At 41.7% G+C, this 17,630-nt stretch overlaps 1 pseudogene; it reads right to left on the bottom strand.

Annotated features, from left to right (window-relative positions):
- Positions 1–5,688: 5,688 nt before the first annotated feature.
- Positions 5,689–17,630, bottom strand: part of LOC147433365 (uncharacterized) — a 68,705-nt pseudogene continuing 56,763 nt past the window's right edge.

Genomic DNA, 17,630 nt, shown 5'->3' with positions numbered 1-17,630 from the left:
GCGGCCCTAGCAATATTTTCTTTTTCTTTTTTTCCTCATGAGCTCATATTGGGAACCCTAAGGGTGCCCTAAGGCCACCCTAAGCTTCCATTGGTAAGTCATTCCACTGCAGTAAGGCCACTTAAGGCAAGGTTTGTGGCTTGCTCTTTTTAGGATATCTTTGCTCGTCGAAGGCGACAATGGTATTCGGTAGGGCCAACTAGTTATTGTTGTAGTTCAAAGTTTTGGATTTGCTAGGGCATGGCTCCTAGGTATCTGGCAACGACTAAATGCAAGCAGTATTGGGCATTACAAAAATTCATGTGGGATGCGGATGAGATGTATGCACACGGAGTTGTGAACAATGTGCATAATTGCTCCTTCCCTACAACATCTCGTTACCCAGACGATGCAACAATCGTGTCTTGGGCGATGCGCACTCTTTTTGGAAGCGACTCTGCATCCAATGCCTTGATGCACTTGCTCTTCATCTTCTTCTCATTCCATATTGCGTCCCATAGATGCAGTCAGCGTAGCTCAGCAGGCAAGGCTCCATGGATTTCATTGGCCATTGTCTCTTTCCTATGTCCTCTTTATGATCACAAGCGGAGAGGAAAAGAAGAATTTTAGGAGCACGACTCCATATCTATACACATGCAGTGGGTGCATGGTCATTCCAAAGCATGTACATCTTGCCGCGTAGTACATGCAAATTAAATATACAAAGCACATTGACAATACATTTACCTTCACAACTATGAGGTTAATCCAACGTCGACAATCCTACCACAGGGTGCTACTACTTCGGATACCAAGGGCGGTGATTCCAACAAATCAGTTAGTAGGTTAAATTTAAGTTTCAAAATTTGAACTTATTTATTCTTGCATAATTTTTTACAATGCCAACTTGAAATGCTTCGGTGTAGCATAGTTTGGCAGAGTTACATGAAATTTGATAGAGCTAAGATTCTTGAGCTATCTATTTCAAGATCTGGCAATCTAAGGATTTTCAATAAGATGTCTGCTTTGGCAAGACCAATTCTCTATGAAAGCTCGACAAGGTCAATTCTCTTTTGCTTTGACATGAGCACCTGTTAGCTATGAGCACTCAGGCTGCGTTCTATCTCACCTTTTTGATGGACTTTTGCGAAGCAAGGCTTTGTTTTAAGGCATCTTGCCTAGAAGTTTCCAAAGTTTGGAATATGCTATTAGCATACAAACTTGGAAAAACTTGGTAACATGTCTACCTTATCTTTTCTTGAAGGTCGATATGAACCAAGCCATGAGGGCATACAGGGTACAACTGATAGCTCTAAATTTCTCAGTATACATGGCTATGAGCCACATTCATCAGCATACATGGATATGCACCAGATTCAAGCGAAGGCATTGGATATCAGAGGGGTGATAAGGTTAGTCCATTTTAAGTTCTACTTGTTTTTTTGTCTTTAACATTTGAAACATTTCTCTACTGTGCAAAGCAAAGTGCTTTGAAAGACTTAATGCAAAGAAAGGCTTATATTCCATGCCAAAGTAATGTTCATTGACTTGGGATAATGGATAATGGCACAAAGGTTTGGCAATCAGAAAATATACACTCATAGTTTACTGTTGGCAACGATCAATTGTGATGTATCCATGCTATTTAAAATCGGATGGCACGGCTCAAATCATTGAGACCGTCATTAACGCCAAGGGCTTGTCACTCTAATTTTTTGACATGCACGGATGGCATGCTAGTACGGTGGGATTATTTCTATCGAATCATTGTTTACTCTTCTGCTTTACCATCAACTACTCTATTTAAAATGAGTTGAGGTGGTAAGTTTGCTTGTGATTGTTGTATATACATACAATGGCGGGCATTTTACATCATTGTCTCTATGCACAAGGTGCATCCAATATAGATGATGCTTTAAGGTGGATAGCAAGTAGGCATGGCCTCTCTATTAAGCAAGTAATTCATGGAACAACATGAATACACTAAGTGAGCCTCAAACCACATGATCTCTTGTTTGAACACCCAAGAAATTTTTGTATTACTACCTTTTTTTGGTGTGTTAGACATCTTTCCCTTTTGTTAATGGAGAGATAAGATTCTTTCACGGTCTATCTGTGAATAAGATTCCAACTTGAGACGATATGTTTCTTAGTTGCAACAATGATTATGTCTCTAGGAGTGGTATTTTCAAGGGTATGACCCATCTAATATACAATCACTCCATAGATGTTGATGATCGCACTTCGATCTCATCACAGGTGAAATTTCAAGGAAAGAAGTTCGCAATCTGCTATGGGGTAGTGGACAAGTTTAACCTCCCAAGTTGATTCCAATCACTATTAGACATGGTAGATTGTGTTGGTCATTGTTGGCTACTAGTTTGAGCAGTTTTCGTGCAGAGTCTAACTAAGAGTTTTTACATTATATGATTTTAACCAAAAGGTTTGGATTGCCAAGGTCACACTCAGGGTTACTAGTTCAATAGTACGTGATTTTAACTAATTTTTCATCTAGTGTTTAACATGGCAATGACATACTAGCTCGTTGAGGCTAACTTTTGGTAAGCCACCTTTTAGGTTGTCTCTTCCAGTTTGCAAAGTGCACTTGACTACGGGTAAGTGAACGCTATGTTCAACCTCCACGTATGCCTATGGTTTGGTTTCATTTCATTCCTACATATGTTTTGCTTGACTTTTCCAAAGTAGGATGTATATGCTAGAACGCTTACATCCATTTCGCTCTTCAAACACATCACAAGGTCATGTAGGAGCCAAGAATTTTGGACACGTGTATCAGATACATTTTTGTACCCTAAAGTTGGGTTTTGTTTGGCACATGTTGTCACAAGAGGAGCAACATGGTCTAGGAACTCATGGAATTTGGTTTATCCAAGTGTGGAGCAAGGTTTATGAGGGTCCTCTCACTCATGTCGTTGAGTGTTTACATTTATCTCCACACACAAGTACAACTCATACGTGATGGTTGTCATTCTTTTGGACATCCTCCTATGAGACATATTCCACATGTGGAGAATATGAGTCTCTGGGACACTGGCACCCGTTATATCAATTATGTGTTACGATAGAGTCCCTAGATGTTGGTCGCATCCGTTTGTTAGACCATTTTAAGCACATCGTATGAGGAACATTTCAGTGGTAGAAAATTATTGGATACCTAGTAAAACTTGTTAAGGTTACAAGTACAATTAAACAACTTTAATGGATTATTGTTTATAAACGTAGAAAAATTATGTGTTGTTTTAATGAACAAGCTCATTTGTTACCTAGATGTGATGGATTTTCATAGTCTATTATGGTCCAAATATGTTAGCATGGTTTTCATGTGGAAAGTATTTAGTTATTTCCCGGTGAGTTGTGAGCATAACATTAGCCATGAGCATTGGCAAGTACGGTTATGAATATGCAGGTTTAGATCTGTTTTTGCTAAATACATGCACACTAGGTGTTATGGGTCCTAGTGTTTAGCAACAAGGGCTGATTTGGAGCGGCATGCACATTGATGACATTAGCAGCTTCTAAACAGTTTGACACTATATGTGCTATCTATGTGAGATTAATTATAGATCTACCAATCACCAATAGAGGTCATTGCTCAATTTGCGTGCTTGTAGATCAGCTCACTAAAGTTAAACAAGATGGTTGTTCCTACATTGTTGATAATCAACAATATTGCAAGGAATTGTGATCCCTATTTCCCAGTTATTTTGGAGGATTGTCTATAAACGGTGAGGATACACATATCAGTACTGCCAATTATCCAGAGAGGATAGCCAGATTACAAGTGTTAATCTTGTTCTAAAGGATATGCTAAGTGCATACGTCAGCACACCAAGTAAACCAATTGGGAAGGTTCTCTCTCTAGTTGGAGTTTGCTTACCATGAGGCAAAGCATGTTACCACTAAGTTTAGTCCCTTCATATTTAAATTAAGTTCTCAGTGGGGTTGTTTACTAATGAAGAATGATAACAAGTCAAGGACTTAATCTTTGCTGATGAGTTATGACAACATATGACTTTCATGGAAAGTGAGAAGAGATTTACTTTAATACACCTCTAATTAGTTATGATAACTCGTTTAGCATGATCTAGCGAGTTAAAAATGGACTTTATTGGCCGGTTACACAACACGGTTGCAAAGGGACAACAATGTGAAAAATCAAGATGTTCTTCTTGATTTCATTGATTCTCCTATTGAACCGTGTTTTGATCAAAGAAACAGCTGGACCCATAAAGGATGCCACTATGTTCTTTACGAAGAAATTATCACTTTTGTCTTTGAGGACAAAAACGCATCTCCAAGAAGGGAATAATGTCAGGCCTAAGGTAGGATTGGGGTGGGCATGGCCCGCTCTACGCATGCATAGTTTAGGGGGCTCCTAAAAAAGGGACCAGGGGGTCTATTTAGGGCAAGTTTGGGTGGAGACGAGCATGCTGTACTTCCCTTGTCCTCATAGCAACAATATTCGGATGGTTGGTTTGTCCAACACACAAGGCTTTCCAAATTGCTCGTGTACACAAGTGTGTGATGCGTAGATCAAGCCAAACGGTAGCCATGCTTTGCTAATCACTCGCGATGACGTCGCAACCATGTAGAGAGATTTGAGCATGAAGTTTGCACTATAGTAGCTTGCATAAGGCCAAGAGGGGCCGCGAAGATGGTGTGTATCACAGAGGATGCAAGACATATGGGCTACAAGGGTTGCTTATCTATGGCATGCAATCTGGCTTGTAGTTGTTGGATAGAACCTTTTGCGTAGTTGTTGGTTTGTGGGACCGGTGCAGCTTTGTTGGCACTGCCGTAAGGCACAGTCTATAGGAAGGAAATTTGCTAGCATGGCCATAAGCGCTTAGACCAATGGTTAGTGGCCAAGTAAGGGTGTGTTTTTTGGGTGGAGGGCATGCATGGGATTTCTATTTTTGTTCGGTGGATTGGGTGCATTTTGGGCATGGAAATTTGGTTGTGTGTGTTTGTACTTTTTTTGTGTTGTAGGTGATGATAGCGAGGCTGCGAGAGGGAGGAAGTGATCGTGCAATTTTGAAGAGCTCTCTCTCTCTCTCTTTTATCATCTAGGTTATTTAGAGCTTTGATTACTTGGTCTACAATTGTGTGTGTGTGAGAGTCTCTCTCTCTCTCTCTCTCTCTCTCTCTCTCTCTCTCTCTCTTATTTTGTTTTGTTGTTGAGTGTGAGTAGCGTCATGTTTCTAGAGTTATTGCTTTCATGTCGAAGAGAGTGCTGCCAAAAGGTGACAACAACTTTGGGTCCAATGTGAAAATTTCTTCTTGACACTCTAAGCAGAGTGTGATTATTGTTTTTCTATGAGGCGGAATGTGTATGATACTCTGTGGTTCTATGAGGGCATTGTTTCAAGCCGTCTCTTTGTCCGTTGTTCTCCTGGCAAGAACAACATCTACAGTGAGCTTGAAAGCTTCTTGCCTTTGATATACATCGTGCATGTTGAGGTGTCTGTTTGGTGATGCTTTAGTTGGACTAGTAGGTTTAGAGTTGTCTACATGTGACTCACTGTCTTTGTCAAAGCTTGCAAACGGGTAAACCTCGTCATCTGAAATGTTACATTCGAAATGGAAATATTATAGTGTTGAATATAGACCACTTGAACTCCTCGAGCTGCTGCTTAGACCAGAATTTGATGAGCTGCTTGTTGATCCTTATCTGCTTTGATATCTTAGTCAGTAAGCATAACCATCGAGAGTTTTAAAATCAAGATCAGTGTTAGCGCCAAAATGTGTTGCATGCAGTAGATCATAGGGCATTTTCAAGGTGATTTTGTCTAGTTCTTGTAGGTCTGTGGAACTATGTATTGCCTACTCTTTTGTGATACTCGGACCTGTTGAATATGATTCAATTGAATTGCTTGAAGATGATTCATTTGAATCACTATCTTCATTGTTTTTAGGCCTTCTGTTTGGTATTCTGTCTAGGTGTTGCCTTTTTGCGCTCTGTTGACCTGTTGAAGCTGAAATAATTGAATATATGTCCGTCGCAAGGTTTATTGGTAGAATATCTGGTGCTGTGCTCCCTGGGTTGGCATCTTTTATTGGTAGGCACCGATAATTGGACATGTTGAAGATGATTCATTTGAATCACTGTCTTTGTTGTTTGTAGGTCTTTTGTTTTGTATTCTGTCCGGGTGTCGTTGCCTGCTTGCATTTGTTGGACCTATTGAACCTGAGATGATTGAAGCTTTTTCCGCCGCAAGGTTCATCGGTCGAATATCTGGTGCTTTGCTCATTGGGTTCAATTTTTTTCTTGGTATGCAAGGGTATTTTTTAAAGCCCAAATTAGTAGCCCTTCTGATGGCGGGGGTTTAAGATTGGTTTTTGCCTCTCATTACAACCAAAGATGTGGTTAGAGAGAGCACATCCTTCTGGGTAGTGTGGTCCTCCTCGCAATTGTCCCTTTCACTGGGATGCTTGAGCCTCTTAAGCTTGGAAATGCCTCTCATCGTGGTTAAAGATGTGGTCGGTGAGAATATGTCCCTCTTGGTAATGTGGTCCTCCTTGTCATGATTGTCCCATTCACTCGGACGCTAAAGCTGCTTAAGCTCAGAATTGAAAGTCTTCCAATGTGTCTCAAACATGCTGGACATTATGTGTACCATCAAATGAGGATCCTGATCCTTATTATACTTCTTGGCATTTGAAAAGTCAGTCGTGCATCTTTAGCAAATTGTTGCGGGGATGTGTACTCTTTTCTCTCAAGTTTTTGCTTTACAGTACACAAATCCATGGGTTTGTGAAGATTTGGTAGTAATCAGGTAAATTTAGCTTGACAATGTCAATTGGTTGAAGAAAAATCAAGGCATAGGTCCTTCTAGTCTTTTCAAAATTGCTACACAGCGTCTCATCCAACATAGAGTTATCTGGTCATTATCATTAGGTTTTTGCCACTTTTTTTGTAGGCAATTGTTGCCATGGTTGCAAAGCACGTTGTTGTACTGCTCCGCTTCCATGATGGGAAAAAGAGCAAAGAAATGCAAGCGAATCTTCTTCGAAGCCTACACATTTATTGAGCAGCGATCAGGGCTTGTTAACAGGCCAAGTTTAATGCTAAATGTATGCCAGATGAAGCTTTAAGGGGCCATAACTTATGTTTTTAATGCTAAAAGTGGGTATATCTGAAGTTAAGCAATGGAAGTTTATGTATTAGAACTGTAGTGCTCAAAGTGCTCTACGAGACTGTCTTTACAAGTCATCAATTGGAGATATGCTGAGGAAGTTATGTCAATTTGAACTTTTAGTTGATTGCAGATATGTACCGGATTGGGCAGCTACAGATGAAGGGTCAAGGGTGAAGTAAGTGCATGGACTTGAAGTGCTCATGTTGTGGAGAGTGCCTGTCTTTTTAGATCGACAATCTGAGTTCTGGTTGTCAGGATATTGTTGGTTTAGGTTCCATCGGGGGCCAGTTCTGTACCACTTTGGTCGCCTTGGTCATTGTTCCATCTGGGAGTTTTGAGCTTTAGTTAGATTTTGGAATGCAGTAGAATAAGTGCTCAAGGAGAATCTTGTCTAGAACATCATCACTTGCAGTGCATTGGTAGCTGGGTATGCTCGGAAGGCAAAAATTGAGCGCGGCACTGGATTAGTCGACACAAATGCCACATAGGACAATGGTAGGAGAATTTTGGATGATCTGCTACTAGGTCCGGGCTTAATACGGTGCTTCAACATTAATTTGGTTGATATGTGAGCATTGATTGCGGAGTATGTCCGACCTAGCTACGGCACAAAAGCTCTGATGCATTTAACTGAATGTGAAGGGAAGGCCTTTTGCTAAATGCAATCACCTATACTTGCATCTTGAAGGCAAGTGGCACTATCCAAGGAAATGAAATGGGCAAAAAAATTCACGATGATCTGCTGCAAATGAATTCCATGTGAAGCAATGCCTTGGTTAATTTGCATGCCAAATGTGGTTCCTCTATGAAATGAAGGGCCAAAAGGTCACCCAAACTAAAGCCAATGAGATCGGCCACCCATGGTATGTCTGCCCATTGAGCCAATAAGGCTTACAATGTGTGTGAAGGGGGGGGGGGGGGGGGGGGGGGGGGGGGGGGGGGGGGGGGGGGGAGGAAGAAGGAGAGCAGGGCGTGGTGGCAACAAGCAGGGAAATCAAACATGATGAGGAGCTTGTAGCGCACGCTATGGAGCTCGGATGAGCGTCACGTAGAAGCGAGGAATCATCAGCAGGCCTGGGGGCCCACACTTGGTACCATTGTCGTGGGTTTTCATGCAGCTCTCATCCGTCAACTGCCATGTCATCACCTCGATTCATGCACCCCTAGCAATGATGACGCCGTCGTTGCTTATGTTTTAAAAAAAAGGGAATAAGTGGAGAGAGATAAGGTGTGTGAAAAACATAAGGAATCAGATGAACGGGAGAAAGAAGGGCAAGGCAAGCTCGAGTGAAGGAGAGGGGAAATCTCTCTCTCTCTCTCTCTCTCTCTCTCTCTCTCTCTCAATCTCTCTCCCAACTCGATAATCTCTCTCACTCGGCTTCGAAGAAGGAGAGGAAGGAAGCTCTTTCCCTCCCTCTCAGCTTAGCAAAGCAAAGTTCTCTCAAGGCTTGTAGGGAGCAAGAGCAGGTAAAGAACAAGAAGAGGAAAAAGGGATTGGTCGATTATCTCTCTCTCTCTCTGTCTCTCTCAACTAAGCTCTCTTGCAATCCATCTCTCTCTTTGTCAACGTAGTGAAGAAAGCAAAGGTTCTTCCATGGCATGGAAGAATCTCTCTCTACCTTGAGGGTTTCAAACAAGCATGATCCCTCTTGACTTTGATGGATAAGGAATTAATAAGGGCATGTCAGCATGAGGCTAAATAGCGAAGGAAAGTGGTGTTTTATGGCATGAGGAGCAGTAAGGCAAGAAGGAGAGAGGATAACCTCTCTCTACCTTACTTGGGAGATACAAAGGCATCAGGTAAGGAATATTTTCCATTTACTTCTTTCCTAATTAGCTTCAAAAAGCTTTAATGGCGGGCATAAGTGGAAATTTGTAGTCTTGGTTGAATTTGGGAGCATTAAACTCTCTTAACTCTATCAGTGTCGTTAACGATAAACATTTCTAATCGAATTCCACCTCGGCTAATCATTAGCAACTCAAAGCATTCAAGTTGTCAATTTTAAGCATTTAAGGTGTCGTCAAAGTCTTTTACTTTATGTCGTGCATCTTGTCTCTCTTATTTCCCACAACGAGCAGCCTGGTGCTGAGCCTACTCACCTCACGAACCCATTATCCCGACATCTTTGGTGAACACGACATGAAACTGAGCCTGGGTGGGAAAATTTTGCATGAAAGATGACTACACTGCAAGAGGGGGCGATGTAGCAGAAGATGTAGCAATTTGCTGCTTACATGCAACAGCAACAGATTGCACAACAACAATTTAATTTGCATGAGCGGATACAAAAAGCTCGACAAGCAGTAACATAAGAATTACAGCAGTTGAAGGTCGAGATGTTTCAAAATTTTGCCAAGTTTATGAGCGATCCATGGAGGATAATGGGATTGATGATCATGAAGCAGTTGAGGGTTCTCATTTGATTGTCGTACCAGAGCTTAGGGCTCGAATTAGGGAGATACAGACTGCACAAAGACCAAACTGGCAGAATTTTAAAAAGGCATTATAGGAGGAGTATTTCCTTGAAGATTCTCAAAGGGTAACTAAGCAAAGTTTTATGAAGTGGATCCAACAGAAAAACAAGGATTCTTCTGCATGAGAGCTGCTACAAGAATTTGAAAAGAAATTTGAGCAGCTATCTATAGGAGAGCAGTGGTCATTGAAACCAGATTGGGTAGAGTTATTTGTCCAAGCTGCTGACCCACAACTTCAAAAGAGCTTGGTGTAGCTACTTGAGGATTCAACAAGTGAATTGGACTTAACATCTGATTGGAAGCTGGTTTCTGAAGCAGTCAACATGATTGTAAAGCGGGAGACGAGGGTGGATAAGCTGATTGTGGTTTATCCCATGGAGACAACGAATGAAGAAATTAAGGAAAAGTTAGCCTCAGGAAAACAAAAATTAGAGGAGCGTGTTCTTTACGAGCTGATCAAAGGTATACAAGAATTAAATCTAAATCTAAAAGCAATTAAGCTTGAAGGGGTAGGCACCAAGGGTTCCACTTTGGAGCCCAGGCAATGACCTCCACGTAAGGACTGGGATGACCACTGCATGTGGTGTGATCTCGGGGGATTCACCATGGAAAACTTACTGCACCACGTAAGTGCAGGGGAGGGGGATTTTTTTACAAGCTACATAAGCGTATAAGTTAGGGGTAGGCCCCCAATAATTTATCTCCCAAGATGAAAAATAAGGGAGGGTATCATATTTAGGGGGCAGGGGGAGGGGGAGGGGGGAAGTGAAAAAGGGAAAAATGAGAGGAAGTTTTTTGTGTTTCAAAATTAGAGTCAATAGTAACTACAAAGATACATGCAAGAACTAACACTTTCTTTGTATCAAATGCTTGTTTTGTGATTATAGTTCATTTGTTCAGGGATGGAAGCTATAAAGAGTTTGTATAATGAAAATTTTACAATGGGAGAACCTAACACAACTTTATAACCATGTACTTTGAGTAATTTAGATGGGGTGTTTCAAAATTAGAGTCAATAGTAACTACAAAGATACATGCAAGAACTAACACTTCTTTGTATCAAATGCTTGTTTTGTGATTATAGTTCATTTGTTCAGGGATGGAAGCTATAAAGAGTTTGTATAGATGAAAATTTACATGGAGAACCTAACACAACTTTATAACCATGTTCTTTGAGTAATTTAGATGGGTCATAATTGGACGAGTAGCTAGAGTGTAAGCTGAACGTGCACATAGTTTGAAAGTCAAACTAAGACACATTGAGGGTACATCTAGTTATCAACAAAAGTGGTTACTTAGTACGCTGTCAATCACTATGCTACACACTCTTTGACTAGTTTTACTCATTTAGACCATGTGAGACCTAAATTTTATATGTAAGATAGGGGTATGATAGTTTTTTGCATTGGTTTTCGTATAAGCGTAGAAAGGGGGGTCATATTCCCTAATATGAGTCATATATAGGGGTTTTATCAAAGTTGTCCGCTTGCAGGTGGCGTCTCATTTGTATATAGAGTGAATCCCCCGGGGGGTGTGATAGTAAAGATCATGAACGCAAAGACTGTGAAGATTTTGATGAAGCATACAAGAAAAATGTGGTCGTTTGGAAAGACAAGAAGATTCATCTCAAAGCAACAGGTGAGCCGCTCCGCTTGAATTTTGGGAGGGGTGGTATGAAGAAGTTAGCGGAGGAAACACAACATAATGTTGCTATGGTAGAAGCAGCTACATATGGTTTGTAGGTATACAATAATGTAGATGATGAAGGTGTAAGAACTAAAGGTGATTTGTGGCCTTATGCTTTGAAGACTCCAGAAGCAGGCAAGGTGACTCATGGAAAGTTATGTCAGGTTGGGAATTGCATTAGGGAAACTACAGGATGGGCAGATCCAGTAGATTCACTTTCAATATATGCATTTATTGCCAGGTCTCAAGCTAATGAAGCCATAGTAAAAGAGAAGCACAAAAGAGATGAATATGTTGTAGGAACATCAAAAAGAGCAACCAGATCTAGCAGTAAGCAAGATGAGGGGCACGTTTCCAAACCTTCTCCATAAGTGGTAATGGAAGAGGCATCAAAAGATAAGAAGCAGGGTAAGCCCAAGGGACCTTTCTATAAGCTGAAATCTTGTTAAAGAATACCAAGCCATGCATTTTTAGGGGAGAGGAAAGGGAACGTAACAAAGATACTATGAATATATTCTTGAGAAAATGGGATGGGATTCATGATCTTATGTGCACTCCAGATGCACTCAAGGCACTACAAACGAGTCTTACACTAGAAGGCAAGGCCTAAAAATGGTGGATGTCTCTTAAGGATAAGGGCATCATACCACAGACTTGGACAACTTTTGAGACCGTATTCAGAAAAGAATTTCTACCCACTAATGAAGTGGATATAAATTGGTATGCATGCGGCAAGCGCTCTATGCATCAATATAAGAAACTATTGGAGTATATCTTGTTGGGGTATAAAGCCCAATGTGGTCGCCCAGGTAAGTGGGCGGGCCGCCAGGTATGTACACATATTCTTTTGTAAAAACCTAATAAGAACTCACTATGCTCTACACATTACAGTAGAGCGAGTTCACCATATCGTCGTGCTCTTCTTCTCGCACTCTCTCTCTCGCGTCGCACTTCCGCTCGTACTCCTTCAACTGGTATCAGAGCTTAGATCGAGGCTCGGGGCAGCACTGCAGAAGGCTAGAGTCACCAGCTCAGATTGGAGTGAAATTCGACAGGCGAAGACACGGCCCCAAATCTTGTGGGAAAGGCGGAAGGGCTTGGTGTTCTCAGAATTTCATTCTAAGGTCATCTCGGCCACCGTTCAGCTTCGACAAAGGTCTGCGCAGGCCATTTTGGTCTCGGCGGGTGGGGTGCAGATCCGACTCTGCAAATTTGGGGTTTTTGGCCTACGACTGCAGGTGTTGAGGATATCGACACTCCGAGAGTGTTGATTTGTGGATGTCTACACATCGAAGGACGGCTCACAGTTCTTGGAGGCGTGTCACATACGACACGGGCGCATCTACACACAGACTGTTGGCGACATCCACTAGTTCACCAGGTAGCTTGTGTTTGCTGCTTGATATTCCAGATTTCATCCTGACATTGCAGGTACTTCCACATGGGATGTATTATCAGAGATGATGTATGTCTGTTGAGGGTTTGCTGGCTGTGAGTCACGCAGCAAACAACCGCCACAACGGTTACAACATACAGTGGGAAATTTGTGGATGTCTGACTTTGTGGGAAGTCTATGTACTGTCAGATTTACTGCAGCCTTTGTTGAGGGTCGAGTGAGGTTTTATTGAGCTAGGGGATTCTCGAATGTTGAGATCCTTTCGGTGATACAGGTCTTGGAGCGATCCCTCGAGCACCCTTAGATAGGCAGCTAGGATGTATTGACTATGAGTTAGACAGTTGGGATTGCATCTTTGCTTTACTGCCGTTGAGGCATTGTCGCAGTCTATGCTTACAGGACAGTGACAGAACAGTCAGAGACAGTAGAGGTGTAGGATAGGTTTACCCACAGCTTACAGTGTCAGAGAGACAGTGTTTTTGAGCTGTTTTTTGGTCTGTTTTTGAGTACACCAAAGCCATTTTACAAAGGAGACTCTGCCGAAATTTATGCAGAATCTGAAGCTTTCTTGGTTCATTTGATAGGTTGATATTGGTTCAGAGGTCAGTTTACAGGGGAAACTCTGTCGAACTTTTCCCAGGAAAGTAAACCACTATGAAGCGTAGCTATGGCTGGTGGATCACAGGACACTTCTCTTTACAATATCAAGAAGCTGGATGGAACCAATTTCCCATTGTGGAAGTAGCAGATTTGGCACGTGTTGGTACAAAAGAAGCAGATAAAACCTATAAAGCTCAAGGGGATAAAACCAGAAGATATGGACGAAGATGAATGGAGCGAAATGGATGAATTGGCACTTTCTACCATTATGCTGACTTTGGCAGAAAGCGTTTACTTCAATGTAGCAGACGAGATGTCGGCTTATCAAGCATGGTTAAAGCTGAGTGATCTTTATGAGAAGAAGAGTGCAGCTTCATAGGTATACTGGCTTAAGAAGCTTGTTGACTTGAAGATGAAAGAAGGGACACCTATGTCCAATCATCTGAATGAATTCAACACAATCTATAGTCAGTTGTCAGCTCAAGGTGTCAAGTTTGATGAACCTGTTAGAGCTATGTTCCTGTTGACACATTGCCGGAAAGTTGGGACACTTTTCGCACAACTTTGAGTAATTCTGCACCTCCAGATGGTTTTGAACATAGCAGGTGAGAAGAAGAACTGCTTACTGAAGAAACCAATAGAAAGACAATGGACAAAGGCAAAGGAACAGCCTTAGTTGTCAGGGGAAGGACCAAAGAAAAGTACAAAGGTGGAAAGAGGAATCAGTCTCGTAGCAAGTCCCGCAGTGCTAAAGGCAAGAGTGACATAGAATGCTACCATTGTGGCAAGAAGGGTCACATGAAAAGAGACTACAGAGAATGGAAAGCAGAAAAAGGCAAAGAGAAAGCTGAAGACCATGGTGAGAAGAACAAGTCCTCAGTGAAGATTCAAGAAATAAATGTGACAAACATTGTTGCTAGGATGATAGTCTAGTGTCAGGAGACATCTACTTCTTGAGAAAATGCAATGGACTCAGCTCTTCTTACAACATTTGATGGAAATGCACTGAGCGACTGGATTATAGACTCAGGGCATCACTTCATGTGTCTCCAAACAAGGAGTGGTTTACCTCTTATGTGACCACTAAAGATCATGTTCGGCTAGGCAATGGGGCAACATGTGAGATCTTAGGTGTTGGAGATGTTCAATTGAAGTTTCAGAATGGCTCTTCTTTCACGCTGAAGAATGTGAGACATGTTCCCGCAATTACAAAGAGCTTGATCAACACAGGTTTACTTGATGATGCTGGCTACGTCACCACTTTTGGACAGAACATGTGGAAGATATCCAAGGGTTCTATGACAGTAAGCACATGGAGTAAAGTCTGGAGGACTTTACATGATTTATGTATCAAATGTCTCTCTAAAAATGTAATCAATGTAACCGAGCAGCCGAAACGTTTCTTTGTGGCATAGCCGGTTAGGACATATGTCCAAGAAGGGAATGGAAATCTTGTCTTGTTCTGGTTATTTTCCTGGCTTTTAATTTAATGATTGTTAATTCTGTGAACATTGTCTGTATGGTAAGCAAACACAACAAACACCACATAAGCATAGAAGCAGTAGAAGAGATACACAGTTGGCACTTGGCACTTGTTCATAGTGATTTGTGTGGACCTATGCCTAACCTATCTCTAGGGGGAGCTTCTTACTTTATGACATTTATAGATGATTACTCGAGGAAAGTATGGGTTTACTTTCTCAAGCACAAGGATGAAGCGTTTAGTGTTTTCAAAACCGTTTGTGACACTTGTGGAGAATCAGTGGCAAGAAGCTTAAATGCTTATGCACTGACAATGGTGGGAGAGTATGTTTCAAAGGCCTTTCAGGACTTTTGTGAGTCAAAAGGTAAAAAACGTGAACTTACTGCTCCTTACAATCCTCCTCAAAATGGTGTTGCTGAGAGGATGAATAGGACCATACAAGAGAAGGTCAGAAGTATGTTGTCTAATGCCACAGCTACCAAATGGGTTTTGGGCTGAAGCTGTATCAACAGCTGTTCATCTTGTAAATAGATCTCCTAGCAAGGTTTTGCAGAAGGATTCAGTGCCAGAGATGGTATGGTCAGGCAAAAATGCCCTCATACAAGCATCTCAGAGTCTTTGGCTGTGAGGCATATACTCACGTTCCAAAGGAATTAGGAACAAAACTTGAGCCAAAGAGTAGAAAGTGCATCTTTCTAGGCTATGGTAATTCTGGTGAGATGGGGTACAGACTTTGGGATCCCGAATCCAGAAAGGTTGTCCGCAACAATGATGTTCACTTGAATGAATCCAAATATCATTCTAAACCAGAGAGGGTTGAGGAGATTAGAAGAGTTGTCTTCCAAGAAGATGGACCTGCACGAGCAAGACAAAATGTCAGGGCTCAAGAGGGAGCAAGGACAGGAAGAGTTGAACCACAGGTTGTGGCTGAGCCTGAGCCACCTATTGTGCATAGATCTGGACGTATCACGCGACCTCCTGATAGGTTTGTTCCATCTATGAACTATGTCATGTTGACTGATTGCAATGAGCCTTCATGTTACAAGAAAGCAGTGCAAATGAAGGACTCCAGGAATTGGCAATTGGCCATGCAGTCAGAGATGACAACTCTGCATAAAAACCAGACATGGAAGCTAGTTAAATTACCACGGGGCAAAAAGGCTCTACCTGTAAATGGTTTACAGGTATAAGATCACCACTCATGATAGTCAGCCAAAGTACAAAGCAAGGCTTGTTGCCAAGGGCTTTAAAGTGGCTTAAAACAATCACCGAGGGCATGGTACCATAAATTCCACAAGTTTATGCTTTCTCAAGGCTACAAACGTAGTGAGTTCGATCACTGTCTATATACAAAGAAGGCTAAGGATGGCAGTTGGCTGATCCTTATTTTGTATGTGGATGACATGTTGATTGCTGGCAAGCACTTGGAAGAAATTTCAGCTTTGAAGTCAAAGATGGCAAAATCGTTTGACATGAAAGACATGGGTGAGGCAAGTCATATACTTGGTATGCGCATTGAGAGAGACAGATCAAAGAAGTTGATTTGGTTATCTCAAACAGAGTATATTGACAAGGTTTTGCAACGTTTCAATATGGAGAAGGGAAAGGCACTGAGTGTTCCATTGCCACCATATGTGAAACTTAGCAAACAAGATTGTCCTGTGTCTGAGGAAGAACAGGCTGAAATGGATAAGATTCCATATGCGTCTGCAGTGGGTAGTTTGATGTATGCAATGATTGCTACTCGCCCAGACATTGCATTTGCAGTGGGAGTAGTAAGTCGATACATGTCAAACCCAGGCAAGAAACATTGGGAGGCAGTGAAAGGAATATTGAGATACCTGAAAGCTACAAAGAGTATGCGTATATGCTATGGGAGTCAGGAGCTAAGTGTAAAGGGTTTTACAGACTCAGATTATGCAGGTGACTTAGACAACCGAAGGTCTACGTCAGGGTATGTCTTTACATTGGCTGGTGGAGCAGTATCATGGCGTTCTAGATTACAAGATTGTGTTACTCAGTCTACTACAGAGGCTGAATATGTTGCAGCATCAGAGGCATGCAAAGAATCAATTTGGCTTAATCGACTAGTAACAGATTTGGGAATCAAAGAAGAGATGCCTGTGTTATATTGTGATAGTCAAAGTGCTATACAATTGGCTCGCAATCCAGTTTATCACTCAAAGCAATGTGGATGTTAGGTATCATTTCATCAGGGAAATGCTCGAGGATAAGCAACTTCAACTTGTCAAAGTTCACACCACAGAAAATCCTGCTGATCTACTTACAAAAGGACTTCCCTTAGAGAGCTTTGCGCATTTTCGCAAGCAGTTAGGTGTAGGGTAGTACATCACTTCTCTACATCTCTTGTATATTAGCTTGTATAGTAGCTTCTCTCACACTTAAAGTACCACATTGGACTTTAAGTGGGAGGTTATTGGGGTATAAAGCCCAATGTGGTCGCCCAGGTAAGTGGGCGGGCCGCCAGGTATGTACACATATTCTTTTGTAAAAACCTAATAAGAACTCACTATGCTCTACACATTACAGTAGAGCGAGTTCACCATATCGTCGTGCTCTTCTTCTCGCACTCTCTCTCGCGTCGCACTTCCGCTCGTACTCCTTCATATCTCGCACTATTGTGATGGATTCTCAAGTTGGAGTGTTTAGGTACCTTTCATCAAGTGCGTGGGTTTATCCGTGGGTTGACATAAGAGCTTAAGAATCATGTCAAAACCCAAGAGCCCAAGATGCTTGAGGAGGCTATAGTGCAAGTGCATATACACGATGATCTTGATAAGAAAGCATTGCATAATATTCACGTATCTGACACTACACATGCAAATGCACA

Source organism: Adiantum capillus-veneris, chromosome 20 (assembly GCF_014529385.1).
Source record: "Adiantum capillus-veneris isolate H3 chromosome 20, ASM1452938v2, whole genome shotgun sequence".
Taxonomy (NCBI): domain Eukaryota; kingdom Viridiplantae; phylum Streptophyta; class Polypodiopsida; order Polypodiales; family Pteridaceae; genus Adiantum; species Adiantum capillus-veneris.
The sequence above is the reverse complement of the archived record's forward strand: the minus strand, read 5'-3'. Positions and strand labels throughout refer to the sequence as shown.